Source organism: Zootoca vivipara, chromosome Z2 (genome assembly GCF_965207765.1).
Source record: "Zootoca vivipara chromosome Z2, rZooViv2.hap1.1, whole genome shotgun sequence".
NCBI lineage: Eukaryota > Metazoa > Chordata > Lepidosauria > Squamata > Lacertidae > Zootoca > Zootoca vivipara.
In genome coordinates, this window is record NC_142585.1 from 44,847,583 (window position 1) to 44,874,391 (window position 26,809).

The window sequence follows — 26,809 nt, forward strand, 5'->3', positions numbered from 1 at the left end:
CATCTTCCATGCAATCACCCTTCAGATATTTGAAAATGGCTATTTATCATTTCCCAGTCTTCTCTTCTCCAGGCCACACATAATCAATTCCCTCAACCATTCATCATAAGGTTTGATTACCAGACCCTTGATTGTTTTGGTTGCCCTCCTCTGGAGCAGCTCTGCAAATATCTGGCCAGAGCTGAAAATCAGAGATTTTACTTTCTTGGGTTCCATGATCACTGCAGATGGTGACAGCAGTCACGAAATTAAAATACGCCTGCTTCTTGGGAGAAAAGCAATGACAAGCCTAAACAGCATCTTAAAATGCAGAGACATCACCTTGCCAACAAAGGTCCGTATAGTTAAAGCCATGGTTTTCCCAGTAGTATGTATGGAAGTGAGAGCTGGACCATAAAGAAGGCTGATCACCGAAGAATTAATGCTTTCGAATTATGGTGCTGGAGGAGACTCTTGAGAGTGAGTCCCATAGACTGAAAGAAGATCAAACCTATCCATTCTGAAGGAAATCAGCTCTGAGTGCTCACTGGAAGGACAGATCCTGAAGCTGAGGCTCCAATACTTTGGCCACCTCATGAGAAGAGAAGACTCCTTGGAAAAGACCCTGATGTTGGGAAAGATTGAGGGCACTAGGAGAAGGGGACGACAGAGGAGAGATGGTTGGACAGTGTTCTCAAAGCTACCAACATGAGTCTGACCAAACTGCAGGAGGCAGTGCAAGACAGGAGTGCCTAGCGTGCTCTGGTCCACGGGGTCACGAAGAGTCGGACACGACTAAACGACTAAACAACAGCAACAAATTCCAACTTGTGAAGGCCTTTCTCTGAGCATGGTTGAACAGGGTACAAAATGGGCTAGAATAAACTATAGCTTCACATGCAATAAATGATTGATGTCTGGCAAAACTCTAGGTTGGATATGTTTGCTTTTGGTCTAAATAGGGATATGCGGCAAGCATCCATCTTTCCACCCAGCCTGCAGACCTCTGTGCCAAGCCCAACAGCTGTCTTGGGCTGCTGGCAGTCAAGACCAAAGCTGTGTAGCTTATCCTTTTTGTCCAACATTATTTCTGGGGCAAAGATGACTGTTGCTGCATCAAGCTTTTCTGCTGCCACCATCACATTTATCTGGACCCAAAGTTTAAATTGCCATATGCACAGCAAATTAGTGCACTCTTTCTATGGCTACCACATTTTCTCTCGGGTTTGTATTACATTTGTGATGTGGCTGGAAATCAACTCCAGCTTCACCAGCACCCATGGGGAAGCTTTGCAGAGCTCAGAGCCAGAGATGTGGTAGGATGACAAGAGGGTTGGACCTGGATCAGGGAGAACCTGGTTAAAATCCGTAGATGTGAAGATCACCTTGTGATCTTGGGAAAGGCAAATCCATCCATTTCAGTTTTCTTGTTTCCCACTTTTCTACTCTTCAGTTCTACTCACATCCCCAAATATCAGTTTGCATTTTTTTATTATTAAAAAAAACACCTCATGAAGGTTAATTGGCACTTCAGTGCAAATTTCTCTCTCTCTCTCTCTCTCTCTCTCTCTCTCTCTATATATATATATATATATATATATATAGTGTGTATGTAGTTATTTATAAAATATTTATATACGGTACTGCTGTATCATTAAAAGATATCACAGAGTTCTGAAACAATATAGTCATACCTCTTCTTGCGAACGCTTCATGTTGCGTTTTTTCAGGTTAAGAACGCAGGAAACCCGGAAGTGTTTACTTCCGCGTTTTGCCACGTGCGCACATGCAGAAGTTTTCTGCGCAGTTCGCACCTGTGCAGAATCGCTCTATCGTGTTTTGTGCATGTGCAGAAGTACTGCTCTGGTTACGGACTTTCCGGGGTGCCACCCTGGAATGGATCGTGTCTGCAACCAGAGGTGCCACCGTAAAACTAAACAGTAACATCACAAGTTAAAAACAAGTTTAAAGCAAAAATAAATTTATAAAACAAACATCAATAGACCATTGTGAGGGATGTACTCTTAATTGCCCACATAGGACTGGCATAATCGAAATGTTTTCAGCAGGCACTTAAAAGTTGGCACAGAAGGCAACTTTACAAAATATTCACATTTTTGCAAAGCAAAATGTGGTTCATTTTTGCATGTCATTTTCATTTATATGTTTCTAAGCACACTTTACTTTAGTAGATGCATCTTTGCATACATTACACACACACACACACACACACACACACACACACACACACCGGGCGACATGGAGACGTGCTCTGCTGAACTGGCAAACTGCATTGAAAAATTTAGAGAAGTGCAAATTTTGAAGGCTGACTGTTTAGGTTCCCATGTTCTTTGGAAAGTGTGAATTAGGTAGATGTGTCTTGACCTGTGAAATTGAGTCAAATTTCTCCCACACAATTGTTGAGAGGATTAAGGTGGGGAAAACCATATATTTATTCTTGATGGCAGGAATAAACTGTGATAAATAGATGTTACTTAAAGATAAAGGTAAAGGACACCTGAACGCTTAAGTCCAGTCAAAGGTGACTATGGGGTTGGGGCACTCATCTCGCTTTCAGGCCAAGGGAGTCAGCGTTTGTCCACAGACAGCTTTCCGGGTCATGTGGCCAGCATGATTAAACCGCTTTTGGTGCATGGAAACACCGCTTACCTTCCTGCCACAGCAGTACCTATTTATCTACCTGCACTAGCCTGCTTTCAAACTGCTAGGTTGGCAGGAGCTGGGACAAAGCAACGGGAGCTCACTCCTTCATGGGGATTCGAACCGTCGACCTTCCGACTGGCAAGCCCAAGAGGCTCAGTGGTTTACACCACAGCGCCACCCGCATCCCTAAATGTTACTTAAAACAGATTATTGCATAATAAGCACTGAAAATAAGGATGAACAAGTCAGTCTATTTCTGGTCTGAGTGACTTTTGCATATGTTCAACCACAATCCTCTTCCATCCTGTCTGTACATTGACTTTGGGATCATTAATTTTTAAAACAAAGCCATGCAAAAATTCACATAAATGCACTTAAAAAAAATTCCTCCCCTCAAACTATGCAGCTTGGTGGTTTGGGTGTAACACTTAACCAATCTATGGTATAACCACACCTGGAATGTTGTATACAGCTCAGGTCACCTCACCTCAGAAAGGATATTTTAGCAGAGGTGGGAAAAGCAATCAAAGGGAATGGCTTCCACTTGCAGAAGGGTTGCAATATTTGGATTTCCCCCCCCCTTTTATAGAAAAGGTGAGTAAGGTGGGGGAAGACATGGTATGGAGAAAGTAAGCAGAAGAACACTAGAACCTAGGGACGTAACAATGAAGCTGGATGTTGGAAGATTCAGGTCAGAAGAAAGGGAAAACATCTGGGACAGAGTTAACCTATGGAACTTGCTCACAAGGAGACATTGATGGCCATCAACTTGGATGTATTTACAAGGGGACTGGACAAATTCCTGGAGGTTATGTCTATCAATGGTTACTAGCCATGACAGTTGTGTTCCATTATGCCTCCGAGTACCAGTTGTTGGGAATCACAAGTGGGGAGAACGCCCAAGCACTTAGGGGACCTAGTTGGACAGCATGAGAACAGGATACTGGACTAGATGGGTCTTTGGCATGATCCAGCATGGTGGAGTATCCTTTGTTTCTCTTTGAAGGGCTTCATTTTCATTAACACCCCCTCCCAACGTTCTTTTAATGGGGAACTTCATTCTGCCTCCCACCTCTTCTTTCCAACCCCCTTAGAAATGGTGGGTGAACAGCTGGTAAAACAGATAGGCAATTCATGTCCTCTCATGCATGTTCTGTGCATCCAGGTAGCTTTATAAATATGGTAATGGTTTTGTACAGCCTGCCTGGCTTGGAAATAAGGCCAAAAGCCATTCAGGATGCTGGACCTGGAGAGATAACTATAGAAACAGCCCTGTTGCAGAGGAAACAGTCCATCTGTATACTGGGTCAAATTAACTGTCTCTCTCTTTTTATCCCTCCTTTTTTTTTACTCTCTCTGTGCCATCAGTATGGAGGAAGCTTCTGTGCTCACCTGCTTGCCGATTACATCCATGGGGGAAGCAGCGCCTCTTGTTTAGTTCATTACTAGAAGGCCTGAGCTTGAGATAAAAAGCATTGATTTATACAATAGGGGACTCTGCTTGGCACTTCAATATAGTTGTCCTGCCGAGAAAATTACAGATAAACTCTTAATTTATTCTCTCTGGAAGAGGAGAAAGGAGGGGCAGGGTGCAGAAAGCAGGAATATGTAATCAAATAGTTTGCTCCACAGCTGCCCTCTGTGGCTTCAGGTTCTAAGAAGCAAAATCAAGGGCTGCAACAAAATGCTGCAGTGTTAAGCAGAGGCTGGTCTATCTGGGCAAATAGGGCATTGGCCCACCCACTTCATCTTCTCCTTAGCAAGCCCCTACATGCCTTCATTCCTACTCAGGAATGGTATGTCTCAGCTGGCATACCAGATTGAACTGGTAGACAGCTGCCCTACAAACAGAATTAACCTGTGCCTCTATGAACAGCAGTGAGTCCAAAATGACCTGGTCCTTCAAGGGCACAGTTTACTCCATTCAAGATCAGGGTGTCCCCCAGACCTCCCTGCCCCCTATCCCCCAGAAACAGTATTTCTGTTTTGTTGGGATTCCTTCTCATTCCGTTAGCCAGCATACATCCTCCAGCTGCCTCCAGACATACAGGACATTAGCTGACTTCACTGGTTCCAATTTAAAAGAGAGATAGAGCTGCATATGATCCACATATTGGTGAACACCCAGCTTAAACCTCCTGGTGATCTCCCCTAGTGGCTTCCTATAGAAGTTAATAAGCATGGGGGAGAGGACAGAGCCCCGAGGCACCCCACAAGTGAGCTCCCAGTGGTCTGAACACTCACCCCACCAACACCACTTTCTGGACACAGCCCAAGAGGAAGCAGCAGAATCACTGCTTAATAGTGCCTCCACTTGTCAATGGTATGAAAAGCCACTGAGGAAACAACTTTCACCTCTGTCCCTAGCCTGCCGGAGATAATCAAACATCATGACCAATGAGGTTTCAGTTCCATGATGAGGCCTGAATCCTGATTGGAAGGGATCTAAATGGTCTACACCCTCCAGGCATGCCTGCAGTTGTTCAGTGACTGCCCGCTCAGCCACCTTGCTCAAGAATGGAAGATTTGGGACTGGACGATAATTGACCATAGTGGCCTGGTCCAAAATAAGGTTGTTGTTTTTTTTAAAAAAAGAAGAAGGTTAATAACCACTTCTTTAAGAGAATCCAGGAAGACTCCCTTGCAGAGGGAAGCATTCACCACTCCACAAAGCCCATTGCTTTTATGAGCCATGATGGGCAAGGATCAAGGAGGCATGTACCTGTAGTCCGTTTCACTTGAGCAAGCAGCCTGTACACATCCTCGGAGGTAACCAAGTGCTCACCATAACAGCTACAACAGCCTCCAACTGGAATAATGTTTTGGATGGTGGGTTTTGCATGGTGTTTTGTTTAGTTTGGTTTTTTGCCCCTTCCCCTTCCAGTTCCAGTTTCTGAATCTGGCTTTGTGGAAATTAGGACAAGGCAAGGAAGAAAGATTTTGAGCAGAAAGAAGAGGTCAGCTCACTGCTTTGAAAGTGATCACTTTTGACAGATGTTTCAAGAGTCCTAACATCTCTTTGTAATATTTATGTGGTTCAAGCCCATGAGTACATCTTGCCTGCCAGTAACAGCCATTGCCTCATCCCGTGAGATGTTTGATTGGCACTGGGAGTTGGTCACAGAGAGCTCAACTTCAAGGAGACCAGGGAGATAAAGAGAGAGGAGGGATTTTCCAGTCTCCAAAGAAGATACCAACTAATCCAAAGTGTAGTCAAATAGACTGATGGAGCTTCAAAAGGCTAAGTAGACATCATGATTGCCATGCACCAGGGCTAGGAGACCCAGGTCCCTCCAGATGTTGTTGGAGCCAAACTTCTCATCTCCAGCCAGCATGGCCTTTGGTCAAGGATGAAGGGAGCTGTAATCCCACAATATCTGGAGAGACACATGTTCTCCAACCTTGAACTTCAATAGGTCAAGGAAATGCAGAAGCTCACCCAAGTTTTATTGATACCAGTCTGATGGATTGAAAATTCCATTACCCGTTGATGGACCACAGATTGCATTTATCTCCAAGGAACTGATTGGGGGAGGGAACTAAACCTTAGCTTGAGTTTTCAGATAGGGGGTTGTATCCAAATTAAAGGGTACCACAATAGGGTTCCCTGTTGAAATATCTTGGATAGTCTTGTCAATAGTCCTCCTGGGTTGAAAATGCTGCTGGTCAATGGTGTATGGCAAAACAACAACTATCAAGGGTATGCATCTGAAGGATCTGGAGGCAGTAAGCATCTGAAGGCAGCCCTGTTTAGGGAGGCTTTTATTGTTTAATAGATTACTGTATTTTATTTTTCTGTTGGTAGCCACCCAGAATGGCTGGGGAAACCCAGCCAGATGGGCGGGGTATAAATAATATATTATTATTATTATTATTATTATTATTATTATTATTATTATTATTATTATTATTAGCATTCTGACCTGGCTTGTATTACAGACAACAACAAGAACACCAAGTAGCAAGTTTGCATTCATGGTACATAACTTTTCATCCTCTCCCCTAGGTACCCCCTAAATCTGTTCTGGGGGTCCTCTCAATGCTCCAGAGCAGATTTAGAATAATAGAATTATAGAGTTGGAAAGTACCAGAAGGCTCATCTAGTCCACTCCCTTGCAATGCAGGAATCTTTTACCCAATGTGGGGCTCATACTCATGACTCTGAGATTAAGAGTCTCATGCTCTACCAACATGGTCCATTGGGGGGGATGTGTGAGGCATGCTCAGTGGGAGGAGAAGGAGAGGGCCCTCCAGCACAAAGCTTAGAACTTTGTGCTGATGGAATGTTTTAGTTGTATACCACCCAGCATCCTGCAGGCAGCTACACACCAAGCCCCAATAGAAAATGTTAGGAACATAGGAAACTATCTTATACTGAGTCAGACCATTGTTTCATCCAGCTCTGCATTGTCTACACTGGCTACTGGTGGCTCTCCAGGGTTTCAAGGCAGGGAGTCTCAACCAGGCCTACCCGGAGATGCCAGAAATTGAACCTGGGACCTTCTGCATGCAAAACAGATGCTTTATCACTAAACCGCAGCCCTTCTAGAACATTGCAGTTTTATTGGCTCATTAGGATGGTACACCAAATCAGGACAGCTGAACCTCTGGCATGTGAGTAATGCCATGGTGATTTCAGGATTGTAGTCAATCACAAGCTGAACTTGTCAGCAGTGTGATACAGGCAGATAGGCATATGGCCACTGTGATTTCAGGCTGCATTAAAAAGCCCACCGTTTCTAAATCATGGGAAGCAATATTTCCAATTTATTCTGCACTAGCTGAATCTCACCTATACAACTGTGTCAAATTCTAGGTGTCACACTTCAAGAAGGATGCAGACAGATTGGAACCACTTCAGAGGAAGGCAGCAAAGGTGATCGGCAGTAAGGAAAGATTGAAGGAACTGGGTATGTTTAGCCTGGAGAAGAGCAGACTGAGACAGAACAAAAAGTGCTCTTTAAAAACTTGAAGGGCTGTCACAGAGAAGAGGGCAATCACTTGTTCTTTGCCAGTGCCCCAGGGTTCAGAGACTAGATCCAATCAGCGTAAGTTGGAGCAGACTGGATTTCACTTAACCTGGGCATGATCCAGAGGCTCCAGGTGGTGCAAAATACTGTGGCTAGACTGTTGATAGGGACAGACACAACTCCAGTGCTCAGCAGTGTGAACTGGCTGCCCATATGCTACCAGGCCAGGTTAAAGGTTTTTATATTAATTTAGAAGGCCCTTAACAATTTGGGTCCAGGATACCCCAAAGATAGCCTGGTCCCTTATATCCCTGCCCAATCACTGAGGTCGAAGAACAACTACCAGTGGTCCTCCATGGCTCAGATGCATACCTAGGTGTTCAGTATTTTGAGCCCAATTTAATGGAAGTCCCTTCCAGCTAAGGTCAAAAAGGCCCCCTCCCTTTTGAACTTTTGGCAACTGTTGAAGACTTATTTTAATTATTTCAGCAGGCACTTTAACTGAATTATGTTTTTTTATAATTTTAACTCCCCCCCCATCATATCAAGTTTTTTACACACCACATGGATATTATTGTAATTAATTATAAATTGTAGAAATAAATAGGAGAACCTTCTTGATAACTAGGGGAAGTTTGGAAATAGAACAAATTGCTTAGGCCACCGGTGGGCTCTCTGTTGCTTCAGTGGGAGTCTGGACTGTCTTCTCTCGAGGATGTCCTAGCTATGGATCTCATGGAGTGAGCTGGTCTATAAGGTCCTCTCCACCACATAAGAAGAACCTGCTGGGCCCATCAAGCCCTGGATCCTATTCCCACAGTAGCCTACCAGCTGCCTGTGGAAAACCAGCAAGTGGGGTCTGGACACAACAGTTCCCTTTCCTCCTGTGGTTTCCAGCAACTCGTATGTTCATATCTCCTCCAACCACTGGGGTTTAGAGCATGCCATGTTACACAAGGATTTGAAAACCACCCCTGTTGCATTTCTCTCTTCTGAATAACCCAGATATAGGCTCTGGCTCCCTCCCTCCTTGTTAGCTCTGGCTGCAGGAAGCACCCCGCTCGAGAGCTATGCACTGGCAATGGCCCCTGCAAAGCCCTGAGTCCGCTGACTGGGTGAGCTGGCCAGTTTGCCAGAGACTTCTCACCTCTCCTTGGTAGGCAGAGATGCTGGCACTGGGGTGGGGCACACGCGGGTCTCCCTTTGCTGGCCACAAGAAGCTGCCACTGTGACCCCAGACCCAAAGGCCCAGGTGCAGTATGGCTTGCCTCCCTACAACTCCAGCCTCTAGGAGGGAGTCTGTCCTGGGGGTGCCTCACTGCGCCCTCTCAAAAATGTGCTCCCAAGGCCACAGCCTCCCTGCCGCCCCCCCTGAAATGCTACGCTTCTGTGCCAGACCATTGGTCCTTCCAACTCAATATTGTCTACACTGGGAATGAGCATATCTGTCAATTTCTGCTTCCCTTTATTCTTTATATAATGAATTTTTGTATGTTATTTTGACTAAAACAATAAGCATCCTTTAACCTAGTATGATTGCCGAAGAATTGATGCTTTTGAATTTTTGTGCTGGAAGAGACTCTTGAGAGTCCCATGGACTGCAAGAAGATCAAACCTATCCATTCTGAAGGAAATCAGCCCCGAGTGCTCACTGGAAGGACAGATCCTGAAGCTGAGGCTCCAATACTTTGGCCACCTTGTGAGAAGAGAAGAATCCTTGGAAAAGACCCTGATGTTGGGAAAGATGGAGGGCACTAGGAGAAGGGGACGACAGAGGACAAGATGGTTGGACAGTGTTCTCGAAGCCACGAACATGAGTTTGACCAAGCTGTAGGAGGAAGTGGAAGACAGGAGTGCCTGGCATGCTCTGGTCCATGGGTCACGAAGAGTCGGACACGACTAAACGACTAAACAACAACAACCTAGTATGAGCATTTTTGTACACATTACCTGGATGGAGAATCGCATTACAAAATTTCAGAATGTCTGAGGATTTTTTCCTGTAAGTTCACTGAAAAATGTTTACTGAATGAAACTTCTCCATCCCACAGCAACCAGAAGTAGCTCTCCAAGGTTTCGGACAGAGGGTGTTCCCTGCCCTTCCTGGAGGTGCTGGGTGTTGAACTTGAGACCCTCTACATGAAATAAACAACCTAGCTGCAGCCCTTCTCCAACAGAGGAACAGACAGATATATTTAGTGTGAGAACAGGGATGTTAAAAGTGAGTCCCTATTTTCAGCTGTGAAGTGTTGGGGGGAGTATGAAAAAGTACAGAAGATGTAGCCTCTAAAAATAGTTTTCTTAATGTCCGGCCCAAGAGGACAGACATGTACTATTCTCCAACAAATGTGTCCAATGAATGGAACACAGGGAAGCAAGTCAACACCAATCACAAAAAATTGGCAGCGATTTTGCATTAGCAATGTAGGAATTGCACCATTGAAATATTGATTGATTTATTTCATTTAAGAATTCCATCCCATAAAACTGGCCCAAGTGATTTAACAATGAAAATATTAACAATGAAAACACATAAGAAAACAGTTTCGAGCCAATACAGATGCAGATATATATATATATATATATATATATATATATATATATATATATATATATATATATATATGTCTTTGAAGAATTGTAGGGAAAGGGAAGACTTCAGTAGGCATTGAAAAAATAATAGAAATGGTGGCTGATATATTAGGAAATAGTTCCAAAGGATAGGTGCCGCCACACTGAAGGACCAATTTCTTACATCATATGGAGTGGACCTGATGATGAGATGGTATCTGCAGAAGGGTGTCTCCTGCAGAGCACTATGATCAGTTGAGTATATAAGGAGTGTGATGATCTATTTATGTATCTTAGTAAAGTTCCTTTGTCTCACACTTGACACTTCTTCTATTTTGCAAAGCTTATAAAGTCTGCAGCAACAAATACTACAATGAAAATACATTTTAACGTGCTCTGTGAAAACAGAGTATACATCTCTAACTGAACAGAGAATTAATGTGAGTCATTTGCAACAACATCTTCTGATCAGTCTTGAAATTCAGATTCTTGAAGCAGCCTCTTGGAGTTTTATCCAACACCTTTCTTTTATAGAAGTGTTGTGAATACAATGAGCATTCCTCCCAGGTAAAAAACATAGGATTATAGCCCTTTATATTGTGAAGACAATGAAAAATCTTCACAGTTCCTGGAGGCCACATTCCCATCTAGGCAGCCTTGTGAGGGTTATATGCAGGTGGGGCAAGAGACAAAAGTGGGTAGAGCAAGGAATGAGATTTTGTCCTTTGTCAGGGGATGAGAGAGACGCAAGCAAGAATTGTTATCAGAGTTCAAGGACAAATTGATGCTGTTAAAAACACTTGAAATGCAAAAAAAGGGCTAGTGTCTAGCCTGGAAACAGTTCTGAGGGCCAGGATGAGAGGCCTGGAATTATCAGAACATTTCATTGTTGGTCTTCCAAAAGAAATGCATCTTGTTTCTGCAAATGTTTTTGAACAGCTTTAGTTGTCCAGAGCCTGAACCAGGCCGCTTTGCCCATCACTACTCTTTTTCCCATTCTGACAGCATCATTTTGTACTACGCAGTGACTGTATGTGAAAAGGGAAGAGATATTCCTTGCCTTTTCAGCAGTCACCAGTGCAACTACTCTATTCCGAACTTAAAAATGGAAAGCGTAATGCTGGTGATCAACAAAAGAGGTTTAAAGACTGTCTCAAGGCAAATCTATAAAAGTGTAGTATAAACACTGACAACTTGGAAAGACTGGCCTGCGAGTGCTCCAGTTGGAGAATAGCCTTTACCAAAGGTGTTGTGGGCTTTGAAGACACCCGAACTCAAGACGCAAGGGAGAAACATGCTAAGAGGAAGGCACACATGGCAAATCCACACCGTGATCAACTCCCAACCCAGAAACCAATGTCCCCACTGTGGAAGGACGTGTGGGTCCAGAATTTGCCTCCACAGTCACTTACGGACTTATTGTTAAAACCGTGTTTATGGAAGACAATCTTACTCGGCTACGAGTGATCGCCAAAAAAGAAGAAGAAGAAGACATTCTGCTCTCTTGACATGTGTCAGCCTCCAAGTGACTTTTGTTTCCTGGGAGGATCCCCCCCCCCTTCTGAGGAGTGCCTTTGCTCCAAAGCACTTGGTCACATCTCTTTTCAAGATAGAGTGAACAAAGCTTTGCATGGTAGAGCATCTACCTTGCATGCGGAAGTTCCAATGTCTAGTTCCCAGCATGCCCAGGTAGGGCTGGGAGAGACCCCCATCGAAATATGTTTCCTGCTTGGCAGGGGGTTGGACTGGATGGCCCTTGTGGTCTCTTCCAACTCTATGATTCTGTGAAATGCTGGAGATCTACTATCCATCATTTTAAACCATTGGTTTTCAACCAGTGTGCCATGGAGTGACTTGAGGAACATTCAAGGGAGCCCTGTGGACCGTCTTTTCGTTAACTTCCAAACATTCATGGGAGCCAGCAGCTTTAAGTTGCAGCCCATTATCTTCCCAAAATGACAGCAAAAAGGGGGGGGGAACACTTTTGCATGACTGTTTATCTTCCTAAATCCCCCCCCCCAAAAAATTCTCCCCAGTTTTAGTAACTAACAGTTCCTTAGTTTTACACAGAGGGCTTGAGAAATTCAAGAAAATAACCAAGTAGTTTGATGGTGTGTTTGCCTGGATGTGTGTGTGCTCTATAAGGAGGGATTTAAAAATAACCCTGAAAATGAAGAGTGTCTTCTGTTTTTCTCTCTCCTACTCTAAACATCCCTCCAACCTCTTCTTCTCTACCTCTCTCCTCCTCCTTAACAGTCACCGGCTTTATGGGGACAGAAAGAATGTTGCAGGAAAGGACCATGTCTGCATGTGTGTCTTATGCTGTGTGTTTCTTGCTTTCCTTCCCCGCAATAACAAAATATTTCTGCTTCTGATCCTAATCTTGTTTTGCTCTCTCTACCCTCCGCCCCCCATTGGTACACTAATTTTGGGAAAGGCAAAGTGGGGCTGTCTTGTGGAGTGCATCAGCTCAGCCCTGCAGAGCAGTGGCGTTGCTTGGGTTCCCATCAAAACAAGTGCTCCCACTTACATGCACACCAAAAATGGTACTGGAAAGGGGTGGGGCAGAATGGACAAATCCTCACTTACACCCACTTACACCATCTTGTAACAGAACCCCAGTGTGAGTGGCTTCCACAGGGGAGCCACAGGAAGAATGTGGTTGGCCAAGGGACTCATTGACTCAAAAAGGTTGAGTATTGTATGCAATACTGAGCTAAATGGACCAATAAATCTGTAATTCTGTATGTTCCTAAAGACCACTGAGGTTCCTTCAAGTGTTTCCTTCAGACCCACAGAACTGGAATAAGGAGCCTTATGGACACTTACCCATGGGCCTGAGCAATGGAGAGACCCTCACAGTACCTTACATGGTTTGCATCTGATGGGAGGTCACAGAATGCAGGAGACACACCCGTCCTTGTGCCAGAAGGTTGGCCCATTAAGAGACACTAGTTCTCCAAAAAGTTTTAGAGCCAAGAAAGGGTGGACTGGAGCAGGGCCGTCTCAAGCCAGTCAGGCGTGGAGATTGCTCCGGCGGCGCCACCCTGGTGGGTGCAGTGCGCAGTGCGCAGCAGGCTTCCGCATGGCTTCACCGCGCAGCGCCCTCCTGCCGGCCTGGTGCCCCGCACCACCGAGACTACCCCTAGAGCTGGGCCTGGACTGGAGACCAAGGTTCAAAAGTCCTCTCTTGGTTCCAGTCCTTATCAAAGCAAAATGTTCACTAGGAGCACTCCTTGCTGTTAAAACAACTGACTTGACTTGCCTCCATTTCTGATGGAGTTGGAAGGAATCCCCAAGTGTAATCTAATCCAACATTCTGAAATGCTGAAATACAGGAATCACAGCTAAAGAATTCCTGACCTTTCTTGAAGGGGAATCCTCTGCCTTCTGAGGGAGTCCATTCTACTTTGCAGGGTCCAAACAGGAAAGGAAGAGGAGGCGGAAGAAAAGGGGGGGGAATAGGGATTTGCCTGAAAGCATAAAATAGAAGCCCCCTTTTTATAAAAATAAAAAAGGAAAGTCTAGTCCTAGTATCACATTTCTTTCACATTGCTTAGCATCATCCACTTTTATGCTGTATCTTGCACTTAGTTATATGAGAGATTATGCATAATTGGCATGGGGCCTATTCATTGCTCCCATAATGCCACCTGAACAATGGTGATCTTTCTCATCAAGTCTTCCTTTCTCTGTTGCTCCCCGAAACCATTTTGTTCAGATTTGCTAGTCCTGGATACCTTTTATGAATCCATGCTTATTATCTTTAATTAAATCATAACTCCCCAGGTAGTTCCTTGTTCACTCTCTGATAGCAAATCCAGTATCTCTAACCTCCTACTGTTAAATATCAAACTTTCTGCGTGGGTCGCATGCTTTCTATTTATTTATTTATTTAGCCAACTAGGTTCTACTCAGAGAAGGTACATTGAACATATAGAACATTAGTTAGTCCTTTCCATCAGTTTCAGTGGGTCTACTCTGAGTAGGAATGTGATACAACTCAATTTTCAGGGCTTTTTTTTTTCAGCCGGAACTCACCGGAACTCAATTCCAGCACTTCTCAGACAGGCACCATTGTCATTCTAAGATAATGAGGGAGATGTTCACAGTGAGCTCCAGTACCTCTTTTTCTAGAAAAACAGCATGGTCAATATTTCTGTTTTTAGTAGTATTTGTAGCAGTATAGTGCCCAAATTGTTACTCTTACTTGTTTTGACAATATGTGTTGCCCCATACCTGGGTTTTTTAATGGAACATATTATTTTATTTGTTTCAGTCTGCATTCAATTTTTAAGAAAGTTGGTTGAGCTTTCCATTACAGTGTGGTTTTTTTTAAAAAAAATGTTTCTGTAATTGTATTGCTTTGTTCATTGATTTAGGCTGTGCACAGACACTACCACATCCAATCTGTAAATCTGCATTGGACCCAATCCAGATAGATCATGATCTATAAATTACAAACTTATGGAATTTCTGCTGATTTGCATTGTGAAACCAAAATGGCTATAACCAGTGCATTTTCTTTTAAGGTACTGGCACTTGTGTGTTCAGACCCAGAGAACTCCCCCCCCTAAATAAACTCACACTTGACTCAAATTTTAGTTTGGTTTTTGGCAGAATTTAGGCCACAACTTTATTGATTACAGAAAATGAGTGGTTGCATAGGCTCTAGTTCAACTAGTTCCCTGCACCTTTGCAGGCAGCGCTGACCCAGGGCACCAGCATAGGTCAGCCAAGGGTGAACACCTGGATAGGCGAAAAGCCGGGAGCAGACTATGTCCGCCACCCAGATGTCCCCCTGGACTCAGGCATGCATGGGCACAACCCCCTCTCAGGGGTTGACCAAACCATTTGAGTCCCTGGATTCCATTAACGGAATACCCTTCACCTAGGGATGGTGAGACCCGGAAAAACTGTCTGCTCTCCCTTCTAAGAGGGTGGTTAGAGGCCCATCCAGTCACTGCGTTCAGTGCCGACCTCCGTGGTTCCTCAGCATACCCTGGATCGCTTGGGTGCAATCAACTTTTCTGTTATACAAGTTGTCTGTGGACAAATGCCGGCTCCCTCGCCCTGTAAAGTGAGATGAGTGCTGCAACTCCAGAGTCGTTTGCAACTGGACTTAAATGTCGGGTCCTTTACCTTTTTTTTTTTTGGCTCTCCAAGATTTCAGACTAGAGGCTCTTCCATTCCTACCTGGCAATGCCAGGAATTGAAACTTGGACCTTCTGTGTACAAAGTAGATGCTCTCATATTTAGCTATGGCTTTCCTTCCTTCTTTCCTTCAACCTTCTCTCACTCTCCTCCTTGAACTGCATGCCCTGTGATATGTGCTCAAACAAAACTGCCTTTCCTCGTAAGGGTTAAGGAAGTGAGCCTTGCCAACTCAGTATTGGGTTGATTTATGGCTGCAAAGGTGGTCTCTTCAGCAGAAAGGAGAAGGATATCAATCGAGGGCAAGTAAGCTGTAAGTGAAAATTGAAGCTGTCAGGCTGTGTTTGTTTCTTGCTCTGTCTCTCACTCCTCCCCCTCCCTGCTGGCCATAGTTTTAATTAAAAGAATGACTTTTCTTTTCTTTTTGTCTGTGGACATATACATTGAGTAAATCACCAGTGGCCTTAGAAATATCTCCTTCCTTTTAACCATATTTGTGTTTTCACATGCTGCGGGGTCTTTCTTACTTCCACATGAATTTGGTTGTTCATGTACTTTGCTGCTGACCTTTTCTTCAAGCCAGAAATCTGTCACCAACCCAGCAGCAGACTCCATGAGGTCACAAGAGCTCAGTTCAATTGGGTGTTTGGGGCACTATCATTAGAGCAGGCTGGATGATGGAGTTGCACACAAACCAGGAAGGAAGATACTAGAGAGATACAGTGGTACCTCGGTTTATGAACACAATTGATTCCGGAAGTCTGTTCACAAACTGAAGTGTTCATAAACTGAAGCGAACTTTCCCATTGAAAGTAATGGAAAGTGAATTAATCTGTTCCAGATGGGTCCGTGGAGTACTCAACCTGAAGCGTACTAACCCGAAGCATGGGTGTAATTGGTTCTGGAAGTCTGTTCATAAACTGAAGCGTTCATAAACTGAAGCGAACTTTCCCATTGAAAGTAATGGAAAGTGAATTAATCCATTCCAGATGGGGCCGTGGCGTTCATAAACCGAAAATTCATAAACCGAGGTGTTCATAAACCGAGGTTCCACTGTATAGGCATTGGATACTCACGGCTCCAATACCTATTTAATACAGTCATACCTCGGTTTACAAACACCACGGACCCATCTGGAACGGATTAATTCACTTTCCATTACTTTCAATGGGAAAGTTCACTTCAGGTTAAATACGCTTCAGTTTAAGTACGGTACTCCACGGACTGTCTGGAACGGATTAATCCACTTTCCATTACTTTCAATGGGAAAGTTCGCTTCAGGTTTAGTACACTTCAGGTTAAGTACAGACTTCCGGAACCAATTTTGGTTGTAAACCGAGGTACCACTGTATTAACAAATGAGATCCGCAGTGAACTCTAGCTGTATGGGACAGCTTGAGGCAGGAATCCCCCTCAAGCCATCTCCAGATGTTGAAGGGAGCAAATCTGTACATGGATAGTGGAGAAGAATTGTTTCCCGCTGCCCCAGAGAGCAGTGCACAAACCAAAAGGCTCAGCTAAATGTTTTGCGGTGGAACGAATGGCCTCAGAAACTTCCTTCACCAGACATTTGGAAGTGGGGGCAGGTGGTCACCAACCTAGGATTCTGCAGTAGTGGGTTTATTTTGATGTTCAGTTAGCTATGCTTGGTCACACCAAGACAGGTATATGCAGGAATTCTACTTGAGGGCATCCTGAGCAAGTTTGCAGACGACACCAAATCGGGAGGGGTGGCTAATACCCCAGAGGACAGGATCACACTTCAAAATGACCTTAACAGATTAGACAACTGGGCCAAAGCAAACAAGATGAATTTTAACAAGGAGAAATGTAAGGTACTACACTTGGGCAAAAAAAATGAAAGGCACAAATACAGGATGGGTGACACCTGGCTTGAGAGCAGTACATGTGAAAAGGATCTAGGAGTCTTGGTAGACCACAAACTTGACATGAGTCAACAGTGTGATGCAGCAGTTAAGAAAGCCAATGCAATTCTGGGCTGCTTTAATAGGAGTATAGCTTCTAGATCAAGAGAAGTAATAGTACCACTGTATTCTGCTCTGGTCAGACCTCACCTGGAGTACTGTGTCCAGTTCTGGGCACCACAGTTCAAGAAGGATACTGACAAGCTGGAAAGTGTCCAGAGGAAGGCAACCAAAATGGTCAAAGGCCTGGAAACAATGCCTTATGAGGAACGGCTTAGGGAGCTGGGTATGTTTAGCCTGGAGAAGAGAAGGTTAAGGGGTGATATGATAGCCATGTTCAAATATATCAAAGGATGTCATATAGAGGAGGGAGAAAGGTTGTTTTCTGCTGCTCCAGAGAAGCGGACACAGAGCAATGGATTCAAACTACAAGAAAGAAGATTCCACCTAAACATTAGAAAGAACTTCCTGAAAGTAAGAGCTGTTCGGCAGTGGAATTTACTACCAAGGAGTGTGGTGGAGTCTCCTTCTTTGGAGGTCTTTAAGCAGAGGCTTGACAGGCATATGTCAAGAATGCTTTGATGGTGTTTCCTGCTTGGCAGGGGGTTGGACTGGATGGCCCTTGTGGTCTCTTCTAACTCTATGATTCTATGATTCTACAGGCCGAGTAAGAGCACAAGAGCCAATTGGCTCAGGCCAAAGGCCCATCTAGTCAGGTACCCTGTTCACACAGTGGCCCACCAGTTGCCTGTGGGAAACCAGCAAGTAGGATTTGTGCACAAGTCTTCTCTCCTATGGTTTCCAGTGGTATTCAGAAGCATTGCTGCCTCCAACTGTGGAGGCAGAGCATAGCCATTGGGGCTACTAGCCATTAATAGCCTCATCCTCTTCTGTGAATTTGTCTAATCCTCTTTTAAAGCCATCCAAGTTGGTAAATTGAGGTGAGCATCTTTCAGCATATATGAGGTGAAAGATGAGTGCTGAGACTTGTCCTCTGAGTTGTGGGGGCCATTGGCAGGATAACACCCGTTCTTGGTTTGGGGCCCCAATAAGGAGTGGATCAGGAAGAAGAGAAGAAGAAGAGGAGGAGTTTGGATTTGATATCCCGCTTTATCACTACCCGAAGGAGTCTCAAAGTGGCTAACATTCTCCTTTCCCTTCCTCCCCCACAACAAACACTCTGTGAGGTGAGTGGGGCTGAGAGACTTCAAAGAAGTGTGACTAACTAGCCCAAGGTCACCCAGCAGCTGCATGTGGAGGAGCGGAGACACGAACCCGGTTCCCCAGATTATGAGTCTACCGCTCTTAACCACTACACCACACTGGCTCCCCTAAAGGCTGCCCTAAAGGGTGGGGATTGAGGAGGTGATGGAGTTAAACCCTTCCTATTTCTTTCTTGGTCAGAGACCAGCTCTCTTGATCTGTCAGCAGTTTTGCATGCCTCACAGGTAGTCACACTGCAGATATTTCGAATATTAATTTAATAAATGCCACCCACATTTAACCCACTTCACCTGTGTGTCATGTCTGCTTATTTCTATGGTTACAGCTGCAATAAAAGAAACAGTGAAAGCAGTTTCCGCCCAGCCTACCTGCCCCTAATTTCAGCTGAACAGCAATTGAGTTCCCTTTGAATTAATTTCATTCCCCCCCTCCCCTACGAAGTATGCTTTACTAAATTGATGATTCCTCAATGAACATAACTGTCAATTATCAAAATGCCAGTTAAATTTATAATTAAGATAGGATTAATTATGCAAGAGGGTTTTTGGCAACAGTTCTTGTACAGATGATGAGGGAAATCTACACTCTCCCACTTTATGTGGTTTTACTCTAGTTTTACTGTAAACTGGTTTTAAGGGCTTGTATACACTAGTAACAGTTACACTCTGTCATGTTTCTGCCTCAAGGGTTTGAACATGGAGCCATGCATCAAGGTCAGGCACTGCCCACCTCATCTCCTACAAGTGAGAGTAGCAATGAAGGCAGCTCAATAAAGAAATGAATAAATTAAAAGGCAGGTGTGTGTGTGTGTTTTACACACACACACACACACACACACACACACACTTTGCCTGCTTCTTTTCTGAGCCAACTTCCTGTCATTGAGCCTTTGCATTCCCTCTTCCCATTAACTTTCATTCTGCACGGCCTTTTATTACAGGTTTATTTTTACCTCTGTGCAAGAGGTTACAGGAACACTTGGTCTTGCCTTGACTGCCATGGCATTTTGCTGAGGACTGGCTGCTTCACGTGGTCGGGACTTCAAACCTGGCCAAAAATAAACCGTGTAGCAGCAGCAGCTTGATAAGCCTCAGAGCAGGATGGCTGTCAAACCAGCTTGGAAAGTGAGCTGGTAAATGGGACCAAAGCAGCACCTGCCCCAGAAAGATTTGGCATTCCGCCAACGAAGGGGGCTTTCTTCTTCTTCAGCTAAGTGGGGGAGAGGAAATAGATAACAAGGGAAAGTGAGTTTCTCCCCACACTGAACCAGAGTGGGGTGCTGACCTCAGCTTGTTTTAAACAATACACACCATTCTGATAACACAACATGCACATACACTGCAAGCGTGAGGCCGGCTGAAGCAGGTCAGGTGTATCCACTGGAAATACTGAAACGCAAAATTGTAATTTTGGTTTAGGCTGTAATCATAGAAACCTAGGAAGGTGTCTTATTCTGAGTCAGAACATTGGTCCATCCGGCTCAGTATTGTCTGACTGGCAGCCTCTCTGCAGGGTTTCAGCCAGGCTGTAATCATAGAAACCTAGGAAGGTGTCTTGTTCTGAGTCAGAACATTGGTCCATCCGGCTCAGTATTGTCTGACTGGCAGCCTCTCTGCAGGGTTTCAGCCAGGGGTCTCTCCCAGCCCTATCTGGAGATACCAGGCATTGAACCTGGAACCTTCTGAATGCAAAGCAGTTACTGTACTACTGAATTATTCCCTTAACCATAGTAGGTAAGTAGGGTTTGGCAGCCTAACTTACAAAACTACAGTTTAAGAGGGGTGAGTCTTACTTGTTTGACTTTGATTTCCCCTACAATTTATTCCAGGTGGTTTTGTGTGTTGTTGCTTTTTTTAAAAAAAGAATGAATCATAATCTTGCATGTATGAAAGAAATGGGGGAACCTGTGGCACTACAAATAACATATTAGCTGCAGTCAGCCTGACCAAAGGTCAGGGTGATGAGAGCCCCAGCCAGAATACATCTGAATGGCCACAGGTATCTGGCTTGTGTGCCTTTTTTCTGATTTGAACAGAAATTATTTTGGTTCCAGTGAGATTACAATGAATGATGGTCAATTTAGGCAAGGCAATTATTGCATGCAAACATTGGTGTTTACATAATTCAGGTTTGGAGAATCTGTGTCCCTACCCCAGATGCTGGCCCTATCTGCACACTACATATTTAAAACATTAACATACAACTGTGAACAGTCATAGCTGTCCTCCCAAAGAATCCTGGGAACCATAATCTCTTAAGCATGTTGGGAGTTGTTAGGATACTCCCTATTCCCCTCACAGAGCTACAGTTCCCAGAGTGGTTTTGTTAAAGACCGGCAAGGCTGAACCTGGCTGTAAATGCCAACTATACCAGTTGAACTCAGCAGAGTAGCGCAGGCACAGCGGAAACTTCTTGGTTGCAAGATGAAGGCAAGTTGCAGGAACACAGGAACTCACTGCAACTAGTACTGAGTAACTATATACAGCTTTATTTACAAGAACAAAAATAACAAACAGTACATAGATCAGTACTTCTCTCTATCTCTCTCTACAACACAATAACCACATCAGAAACACACCACTAACTCTCCACAAAACCCCACAAATTTGCCCTTAGTCTAATAGGGTTACTGCACCAATCACCAAGCTGTTGCTAAGGCTCTATCACTAGGCAAATTATCCAGCCCTGGAGATTGCTGAATCACTCTTCAGGGCATGTTGCCAGCTCTTAATTGCTATGTGACCAGATGCACGTACTCACACAGTGAAAAAACCTCAACAGGTTTAACAGTCTATCCTTCTTCCAAGGAAACTCTGGGAATACTGTGATTCCTTGAGGATGAATTGAAAGCTATAGTATGCTGTACACTTGTCAGATGGAAGCATGGTTGTTTGAACCTGTGGAGCAATAATAATGGTAGGGCATGAGGGAACATGAAAAGCATGAGGTCCTTACATAAAACATAGTCACTGCTGGAGGCAGTGATGGATCTAGCATTTGGGGGCCCATAGGCCCACAGTGGAGCCCCCTTCCCACACCTCTGCAAAACAGCACGCCCCACTCACTCTCACTCTTGCTTTGGGCACAGCAGGATAAGGGGCATTTGCTCACTCTTACCATTGGCTGGATGCTAGAGATGGAGTGACAACGAGGAGGAACAGGACCAGCCCATGCATTAGACTCACTGAGGAAGTTGCCTCAGGTGGCAGGGTAGGGACGGTTAGGAGGTGTGGCATAAGCAGAAAGAAAGCGGCACCCTCAGGTACCTTCGCTGCCTGCAGCTGTGGATAGGACTTACAACTGCCACCATCTCAGTCACCCCCGAAAGAGAAGGTGCCTTCACATTGCCACCATCTGTTCCTCTCCAACCTCATTTTTTTTTTATCCCTTGCTGCCTTCAGTGTGCCTCAGTTGGCAGCAGAGGGTGCGGGGTGGAATTTGTGTGCAAGGGGATGTACCATATTATGATTTGCCTCAAGTGGCAAAATGTCTTGGACTGGCACTTGGGAAGAGGAACTTCAAACAAGGAGGCTATAAAGAGGGGAGGTCAAACCCATGGAGGAGTGTGGTCTTTGACAGGTACCCTGCAATGCCTGCTGCTGACGTTGGCTCTGGCAGTGGATCTCAAAGGTTCCAGCCAGAGGCCTTTCCCAGTCTTACTTGGAGATGCCGATGATTATACCCAGGGCCTTCTACATGCAAAGCTGATGCTGTACCAGTGAGCTATGGCCCTTCCCTTAGTTTTCTTCCCTCTGTGCTTAAAGGGATGCAATACAACAACACCCTACTACTGAAGGCAACAACCAGCAAAGATACAGTCTAAGTCAGGGGTTGTCAATCTGGTCCCTACCGCCCACTAGTGGTCGTTTCAGGATTCTAGGTGGGTGATAGGGGGTTCTACAGCACAAGCTGAATCCTCCTTCAATTGAGCACTGGTGGGTGGTAAGGGAATTTTACTACCAAGAAAAATGCATTAGTGGGTGATAGGTATAAAAAGGTTGACTACCCCTGGTCTAAGTAAATATAAATTGCATTTCAGAATTTAGACTCTATTCTCCTTCTACTTTCCCCCTCTTTTCCCTGTCGGCCAAGAGAAGTTATTCCAAACTAAGGAGAAGCCAACTTTTCCATTGCCTCTCTCTTCTGCCCTTCTCAACCTTCTGAGGTTCACAGCCCATAAATAAAGCTTTTTGTAACTGAAAGTCTCAGCACGAAGCACAGTCACTAGGGCACAAAGCAGTGTCTAATTTTTCAGCTTCCTGTACTGGGATTCAATTGTTTTCCACGGCCTTTTGTGCTCTTAGTTTATGAAAAATCAATAGTTTAATATAGAAAAAGAATCCCTTGGCTATCTATTTAGAGTTGTATTACCTCCAGCCATAGCGCTCTGGTGGTTCCAGTCAGTGCATTTTGAGATGCCAAGGCAGAAAGGCCAGCTTGTGGATGTGACAGCAAAGGCCTTTTCATCAAATGTTAGCTCTGCCAGTATTTGAAAATTAAGAGCAGGAGGGCAAGGCTCCTCCCTCTGGTTGCAAAATCCCTACCCTATCCCTCTCAGGCCATAGTCTCAGTCAGCTTTCACCAATATGGTGCTCTCCATTAGGGATGGTATGAGCTGTCAATTCTGCTTTCTCATTTTTCCAACCTTAAATTAAGTTCTCCACATGTCTACAGCAATTTCGAGTTTATAGTGTGAACACAGTGTATTTACTAATATACACATATTTGCTAGCTCTTTCCCCTAATATAATGCATTTTTTGAAGGTATTGTCACTAATATATGCATTTTTGTAAGCATTGAGTACAGAACACCATCACAAAATTCAGATAAGTAAAAATTTTGAAGGATGGCTATGTTTTAGTTCTCGTGCTATTTTGGAAGCTGTTAAAGTTGGTAGATTCTGCTTTGAAACATCATGAAAAACTTTCTGGTGGCAAGAGCTGTTTGACAGTGGAGTGGTCTTCCTTGGAAGGTGGTGGGCTCTCCTTCATTGGAGGTTTCTAAACAGAGGTTGGGTAGTCTTCTGCCATGGATGCCTTAGTTGAGATCCTTGATTTGCAGGGGAGTTGGACTAGATGACCGTTGGAGTTCCTTCCAACTACAGTTCTACGATTCTATGAAATGTGAACTGTATTAGATTCCCTGCTTTCCAGTTGGTGTTGGATTTGAGCTCCCATCAGCCTCCTATGAGCATGGCCAGCGAGGTTTTATCAAACTATTACAAAAATAAGCAATTTTAAAAAGCATTGATACAAATTACCAATGAACAGATACTGATATAGATTCTGACACATTTTCGCTCCCCACTCAAGACCTCACAGCTTCCTGCCTCTCACTCGAGACTCCACTCACGCACCATGGCTCAGCCCAGGACTCCAAAAACCTCTTCACAGATCACTCTTCCCCATAAATAAATAAATCATAAATAAATCCCACAACAAATAGGTTCCATGGACGCTTCTGACATCACCCTCGTTTCTCACGCTCAGCACTCTGATCAGCTGCATTGTACACAACCATCTTCTGGCAAAAGAAGGGAAAGACATGGGGTAAGGAAAACAAAAAGTAGACTCATATGGACCCCAGGCCAAATTGGGCACCTCTGTTCAAGGCAAACTGTTTCCCAAAGCAGTGATTCAGGATCCAAACCCAATCTTGTGCTCAGTGTAGATCCCTAGTAAAATAAAAAAATTCCTTCAGTAGCACCTTAAAGACCAACTAAGTTTTTATTTTGGTATGAGCTTTCGTGTGCATGCACACTTCTTCAGATACAGTGAAATAGAAGTCCCCAGGCACTTATGTAGAGAAGGGGTGGGGAGGGGTGGGGATGGGGAGGGGAGGGAGGGTCACTCAGAAGGGTGGTGGAAGTGGGTGATTGACTGACTGATAGCTGTTGATGACTGATAGCTGTTGATCCCTAGTCCTAGTTTAGCATTCTAACTGGCTCTCTCTGTTTGCTGAGGGATGGTGATTCAGTTTTATTTGCTATATTAAAGTGATCTACTGATTTGTGCTGTAAGGTAAAGAAAGGTAAAGGGACCCCTGACCATTAGGTTCAGTCGCAGACGACTCTAGGGTTGCGGTGCTCATCTCGCTTTACTGGCTGAGGGAGCCGGCATTTGTCCACAGACAGCTTCTGGGTCCAGAAGCATGACTAAGCCGCTTCTGGTGAACCAGAGCAGCACACGGAAACACCGTTTACCTTCACGCTGGAGCGGTACCTATTTATCTACTTGCACTTTGACGTGCTTTTGAACTGCTTGGTTGGCAGGAGCAGGGACCGAGCAATGGAAGCTCACCCCGTCATGGGGATTTGAACCGCCAACCTTCTGATCGGCAAGCCCTAGGCTCTGTGGTTTAACCCACAGCGCCACCCACATCCCAATTGTGCTGTAAAGGTAAAGGGACCCATGACCATTAGGTCCAGTTGTGACCGACTCTGGGGTTGCGGCACTCATCTCACGTTATTGGCCTGAGGGAGCCAGCGTACAGCTTCCAGGTCATGTGGCCAGCATGACAAAGCCGCTTCTGGCTAACCAGAGCAGCACACAGAAATGCCGTTTACCTTCCTGCTGTAGTGGTACCTATTTATCTACTTGCACTTTGACGTGCTTTCGAACTGCTAGGTTGGCAGGAGCTGGTACCGAGCAACAGGAGCTCACCCCGTCGCGGGGATTCTGATCGGCAAGCCCTAGGCTTTGTGGTTTAACCCACTTATTTACTGAATGTAATCTCAATGTTGGTTTTATGCTTTTCAACTACCGCAGAAGAATGTTTCCTCCTCCTCCTCCTTCCAAAGTTTTTGCAAATAAATAAATAAGTCATTGCTATATAAAATGTGTGCGCCTACAGGGAACCAACTGCCTCTGAACATAAGCCTTGGTCTTTTCCCATCCACTGAGAAAGCTCACCTGAGACCAAAGAAGGAGAAGCCAGGTGGCAGAATCAATGACCCCTTTGAACTTCCACTTTCAGCCCCCCTGGATGAGTCCTATTTCATCCAGTGTGAGTTTAAATAAACATGAAGAGGCCAGACAGTCCACTGATGTGGGTATCCAAGCAACACACATAAGTTGGTATGCAAGCAGAAGTTGGAGCTGCTACCGTGTTTCCCCTTTTTTAAGACACCGTCTTATAACTTTTTTCCCTCAAAAAAACACAAGATGTCTTATTTTCAGGGGATGTCTTAATTTTTTATCAGATTTTTATTATGGACCCACCCTGGGGAGCAACTTCTTTTAAAAAGAGACAAGGGAAAAAGTGCCCTCTGTTTTGCAACACGCTGCCTAGGCTGCAGGAGGGAGGGCACTCTGTACCTGCCCAGAGACCACCACCATCACCCTCACTCCTAGCCACCAGAACGCCAGCCTTGCAAAATACATCCTCCCTGAGAGATGATGTTTATGTAAGGAGCATTCACCGTGCATGTCCAAAGGCAACCAGTGCAAAGGCAGTGGTGAGGGAGGCACTTTGTGCATGCTCAGAGACCACCCCATCCCGAGCTATAAACCCACTCCGGCTTTCCAAGATGCCTTTTCCCCGGCACTGGACTGGGGGATGGGAAGGGGGTGTCTCTCTGTGCATGCTCAGAGGCAGCCCCGTCCCGGCGTCGCTATGGAAGGGGAGGGCACCCAACCAACCACGATCCAGATCTCGGCCACAACGAGGTGCCGTGCGCCGGCAGTGGACTGAGCCGGAGCCCCTGGCGCAGGCCGGTGCAGGCCAGCGTGGAGCCCACTACTGGCCCCACCGAGCGCAGCCACGGGCCTATCGCCCAGCCCGCCTGCCTGCCTCCCGCTTCCCTGCCCACAAAATTCCGGCAGCGGCCATGCAGCCCACGATGCTCCAGCGCCGCGAAAGGGGCCAGCAGCGCTCCTGGTGCCGTCCGGCGCCCTGGCAGGGCCAGCGGGCCTCCCGCCGCCGCTCTGCCTTGGGCTGTGCAGCCCACAACGTTCCGGCAGCGCAGAAGGGCCAGCGGGCCTCCGGCCGCCGCTCTACCTTGGGCCACACAGCCCACAACGTTCCGGCGGTGCGGAAGGGCCAGCGAGCCTCCGGCCGCCGCTCTGCCTCGCCGCTCCGGCTGGGCACTCCGTCCGGCGCTGCAGAGCGCTCCACTCTGCAGCCGCCTGTTCTGGCGGCGGGGCAGCAGGCCGCCTCGGCCGGGCGAGGAAGACGTCAGGCCGCTGGCTGGGTGCTTCGCCTGGCGCTGCTGGGCGCTCCGAGCGCTCGGCTCTGCGGAGCGCTCCACTTTGCAGTCGCCTGTTCCGGCGGCGGGGCAGCAGGCCTCCTCGGCCGGGCGAGGAAGACGTCAGGCTGCTGGC